Consider the following 5,587-nt stretch of genomic DNA (forward strand, 5'->3'; position numbering starts at 1 on the left):
AGGAGTTGCAGTTGTAGATAAAGTTAGACCAGGTCCTGGTCCTGGGTCTCACGAGCAGCCACCGGCTCTGCCACTGCAGGGGTCGTAAAGGTGTTTTATGCTTTGCCATTGCTGGCTGAGGCCTCATCGTGCCCAGGTAGTTACCCTCCCCTAACAGCACGGAACAAAGTCCCGCCAGAATGACGCTCGAAATTGCCCAGCTGACCCTCACCTCTTTGATGGGATTCACTTTCGGAAGCTTGCCCAATCCCATAGGTTGGACAGAGAGCCCATCTCTGCAGTGACATTAATGTTTCTCACCAGTGCCACCAGGGAATTTTCCAATTACACACATAAAAATAAAACCCACAAACCTGACAGCGGGCAGAGAAGGCTCCAGAACTATTGCTGATACCAAAGCCTGCTTCTCATTAAAGATGAGATTTAGTGCAAAAGTTAGAAGCGGGCACTTTCTGGAGAAAAGGGGTGCCGGGAGCATCAAGCTTGCTTCTCCAGAGATCAGGCCTCTGGGGGTAGCAGAGAGCGGCCACAGCATCCATCACCGCCCACACCTGCCTGTCCTCCTCCAACACCCTCCCTCTCCGGGCACCCGCTTTACCCCCAAGGCCACTCCTCCCTCTATACTTAATGCAGGGTTTTATTTCACCTTCTTCAGATGGCCTGGGGTGATCATCTCTATGAGACTGTGTGTTGAGTCCAGGGGACAAGGGCTCTTTCAGGATTGGAGCCCTGTCCCAAGAGCAGTCCTGATTTCAAATGTAAATTTTCTGAATTGTTTTTATTGCTTAACACAATAAAAATGTGGTAAAATGCTTTCTCATCTTGACTTCATACAGGTACAAGAACAAATTAGAGGAAAACGGATCATGTATATTTTTATCTCTATTTTTATTTAGAAACTGTGTTGGCTCGGATTCTTTATCTGACAAACGGTCTTGAGCACCGGCTCAGTCGGATACTGGTGGAAGTGAGGGACAAAAATACATCATCACCTCTGATCTAATTGTGGGGTTCAGTCTAGGCGGTGTGGCCATCAGCTAACGGCGTAAGCAAGCCGGGTCCAAGCTCAGCTGCACTCATGAAATTCAGAAGGCCCAACAGCTGTTAGACTGTTCCCACGGCTGGGTTATGACATGCCTTTAAAGCAATTTAAAAAACTTGACTTCAGGGTCAACTTACATATGGTTTGGGGACACACCTTTGTAATGTCAGCACGAAGGAAGCTGGAGGTTTACAGACTGAGGTTTTGGGGTTTTTGTTTTGTTTTGATTGTTTTTGTTTTTCTTTTTAGACTTATAAGGCCAGATGAGACATAGTAAGTTTAAGGCCTTTTGGGACTTTGTTAAAGAGCTTTTGACACCTGGAGGGTCGTGGGAACTACTAAATATGAACAAATAAACCTGCCTTAAAATCCCAGATTTCCTATTTACGCCGAGACTGTGCGAAGTACCGAAACTCTCTTCGCCCCTACCTCCTCACCTACAAACTAACAGTAAATAACAGCAGACTCCAGGCCGGGCTGGACCAGGACCGAGGAAGTGACAGAAAAAGAGTTGGACCCGCGCCTGGTACATACCCGAATCTCAGCGCCCACCGCGCCTGGCACATACCCGAATCTCAGCGCCCACCGCTGCTCTGACGTCTTATCACTGGCGAGTTTCCCTCTGAAGACTCATTATCATCATCACATGTGTTGAACTGATACTCATTGCTTGGTTCTCTAGAAAAAAACAAAAGGAAAGAAAAAAAAACATACAGATGGGAGCTAGATCTAAGTAACCAACAAAATCTTGCCTGGTTTCCACTCGAGGCTGGGCAGTGCAATGGCTCTCCCTACCAACACATACAGGGAAAAGAAGAACTTCTCTTAGGAGCCCTCACCATGTCCAGAAACAAAATTGTACATGCAAGCAGGGAAGAGATACCAGTCTGAGAAAACCTACTTAGTCTGTTGGCTTCCGGGTATTAAAAAAAAAACGGAGCCTGGTCTACAAGAGCTAGTTCCAGGACAGGCTCCAAAGCCACAGAGAAACCCTGTCTCGAAAAACCAAAAAAATAAATAAATAAATAAAAAATAAAAAATAAAAAAATAAAAATAAAAAATTAAAAAATAAAATAAAAATTAAAAAAAATGGAGAAGCCGGGCGGTGGTGGCGCACGCCTTTAATCCCAGCACTCGGGAGGCAGAGGCAGGCGGATCTCTGTGAGTTTGAGGCCAGCCTGGTCTACAGAGCAAGTTCCAGGACAGCCAGGACTGTTATAAAAAGAAACCCTATCTCAAAAAAACAAATAAATAAAAATAAAAATAAATGAAGAAAATTTCAAGAATGTTTAGAGATATTTTCTCTCCACAATATTCATAACAGAAAAAGAATTTTTTATACTGGTCCTACCATCTTATTTTGGATCTGCATTTAGGACTTGAAGTCTTTAGAGAGGTAGAGTGAGCCTCCATCTGCCTGTGAGACAGTGCCATCTAGTGTCCCTTGCGAACATTACAGCGGGTCTAGATCTCTCTTCAGGTTTCATTTAGCAAACCTGTGGGCTTCCTTTCGCCAGTGAGCTCACTGATTACACCAGCCGTCAATTCCAGACCCACAAATGAGAGTTGCTCTTCCCTAGGTATGAAAGACACAAGCGGATCATAACAACAGCATAAAATATTTGCACTGATAAAATATTTTAATATTAGGATGAATGGTAAGCAGAAACAATCCAGCCATTTTATTGGATAACTGTAGAAGCTGATACTGTGGTCTGGGAGGAATGCGCATACTGTGTTTCACAGCAACAACAAGCAATACCGAGGACATGCTATGTGTTATCCCCCCAGCAGGTCACATACTGCTGGGCTTCTGTAACTAAAGGTTACTTAGCTCTGAATGTGGTGTGTGTGTGGAGGATTTGGCAACAGTAAACGGCTTCTGCGGCTGCACCAACCAAGGATGAACCCAAGGTCAAATGCATAATGAGCCTGAGGAGTTTCCGGTGCTCATCCAAGCTGCAATGCACACTGCAGTTGTGCCTCTGAGCACACGTGTGCACAAGTGAGCATGTCACGCTGCCTGGTTTCTATGGAAGCTGGTGTGGCTGCTGGGATTAAAGGTGTATGTCATTGCTTCCCGGTCTGTAAGGCTGACCAGTGTGGCTGTTTGACTTTCTGATCCTCAGGTAAGTTTTATTTATTAAAATACAAATAAAACGCCACTACACACTTGCCTTTGTCTCCCAAGGGCAGATTAAAGGCCTGTGGTACCACCACACTTGGCTGTTAGAATTTTTTATTTGAGTTTCGTAAAATGTTAGTGACTTGGCTTTGGGACAGAATTCCCAATGATGTTTTCAATGTCCCATATTTCTGCCATTTTTGTGCTATGCTTATACAAAGCAGTGTTCTCAGCACTACAGTTATAAAATCAAAGTATCACTCACCTCTGAACACCATTGAAGATGCTCCACGCCCTGCAGCATCAAATTCACAACCATACTCAAGCCTTTGTATAAGAATAAACAAGCGGCGCGCGAGCAAGGTCAGACGCAGGGAATCTTGTACCTCACAGCTTAAGAAATGGCTTCGCTTTCAGAATATGCACTACGTATGTCTCGTCTAAGTGCCCGGATCTTTGGTGAAGTGGCCAGGCCTACCGATTGAAAGTCCATGAAAGTGGTGAATATGTTCAGGGAGCAGCCCTTGGCCAAAAAGAAAGAGACTTACGACTGGTATCCAAATCACAACACGTATTTTGCACTCATGGGCACACTCCGTTTCCTTGGCCTCTACAGAGATGAGCATCAGGATTTTAAGGATGAGCAAAGACGTCTAAAGAAGCTCCGTGGAAAGGTGAAACCAAAGAAAGGAGAAGGGAAAAGAGCTACAAAAAAGAAATAGTACCAGCTTGTCAAGAAAGAAAATTTCTTCCTCGATGACTAAGAAAGTGTATCTCGTTATCTTTTCATATATTAGAGGAACATGACCTTCCTCAGTAGACACCAACCCTGTGTTCACATCTACTTCAGTTAAATTGTAACTGGATTTTTTGAAGATATTCTTATTCTTCAAAATTATACTTACTTTGGTTTTGTAATATGAAGTTTACCTAATTCTCAAAAAAAAGAATAAACAAGCACACCCATCTCATTCATATGCAAATTCACTCCTCTGAAATAAGTGGTAAAAGTATATGTATACCAAAGAATTGCTTTAAATAAAGTTATGGTTTATTATCAACAAATGTTTGGTTTATCTATTTTATATTCCCATATTGTAAGGGCTTCATAAAAACGTTTCTGTTGCAAAGAGAATTTCCTTTCCTCAACTGTCATGAGAGAATTACAAGGACCTAAAGGAAGGTAGAGTCATGGGGGGGGGCAGAATTTGGGTCCCCACGTGACCACGTGGAGCAGAGTCGCCCCGCAGCATTGACCCACATTTGACACACATGAGAAGCGAGGTTCTATTGTACTGAGCCACTCCATGCAGAGGTTGTTTGTGGCAGCAGTGGGCCCACTCGGTCTGATAACCCTCTGAAATAGTCCTTTTGAGATAATAAATATTACTTTCTCTGTAAAGAAAAGCCCTGCACGGCGGAATGAAGAATGACAGACTCGCTTTTACAATTGGTTCTTGCTGCGCTGGACAATATTTATTTACGTTTATATATTATTTATTGGGGAGTGCACATGCCACAGCACTCATGTGGAGGTCAGAAGACAACTTTTGGGAGCTGGCGCTCTCCTTAAGCCGCATGGGTCTCGGGGGTTGAACTCGGACCATCAGGCTCAATGACACGCGCCTTGACCAACGGAGTCATCGCACCAGCCTCTACGGGACAGTCTTTATTAAATCAGAGAGAAAGCAGGAGGATTTAGCTTAGGCTCCCACGGAAGTCTAAAGAGCAGGTTCCGTGAAAGAACACTGAATCTCGTCTCCAAGATCTATTTTTAGGGTCCCTCACATCTGATCCTGACTCAGTTAAGTAGGTGACAGTTGACTCCACTGCTGACAGTGGCACACTCATGCGCAGAGAGGAGGGGGCAAAGAACACAAGGGGCAGCTGAGCCCAGACTGACGTGAGCTTTGCACTCCGACGCAGGGAGCAGGCGAGGTTACTAAGGAAACCAACCTTCCTGGTCATTCTCCTGGCTGCATGTGATGTACTTCCTGCCACTCTGTGTCATCAGCCCCCAACCCCCGGGAATGCACATAACTCCTATTTTATAACCCGTCTGCCTAACTCTCCAGTTTTAAAGCTTTTATTGTTTTCTCATTTTCTAGTTGTTCTGACAGCAAGATACATAATACCCAGTACCGGAATACCCAGTACCGGTTCAGTCACACAAGGGAATAAGTGTCTGCTCTGTCCTCTGTCCTCTGGTAGGGAGTTTTAGGCCCTTGTTGTGTTGGTTTAGAATTACCAACACATCCAAGAAAGCCAGAAGAACTCACATTAGTACACAGGAAATTGGTTCAATGAAATTCAAATACAGTAACATTTTTAAAAATGGGTATTGGTGCTCTTGGAGGCAGAAGAATCAGAAGTTCAAGGTCATTCCCAGCTACATATTAAGTTTGTGGCTAGCTTGGGTT

At 44.2% G+C, this 5,587-nt stretch overlaps 1 pseudogene; it reads left to right on the plus strand.

Moving 5' to 3' along the window:
- The first annotated feature begins 3,568 nt into the window (after positions 1 to 3,568).
- On the plus strand, positions 3,569 to 4,015 carry LOC119828116 (annotated as a pseudogene).
- Positions 4,016 to 5,587: the final 1,572 nt, after the last annotated feature.

This window comes from Arvicola amphibius, chromosome 12 (assembly GCF_903992535.2).
Source record: "Arvicola amphibius chromosome 12, mArvAmp1.2, whole genome shotgun sequence".
NCBI lineage: Eukaryota > Metazoa > Chordata > Mammalia > Rodentia > Cricetidae > Arvicola > Arvicola amphibius.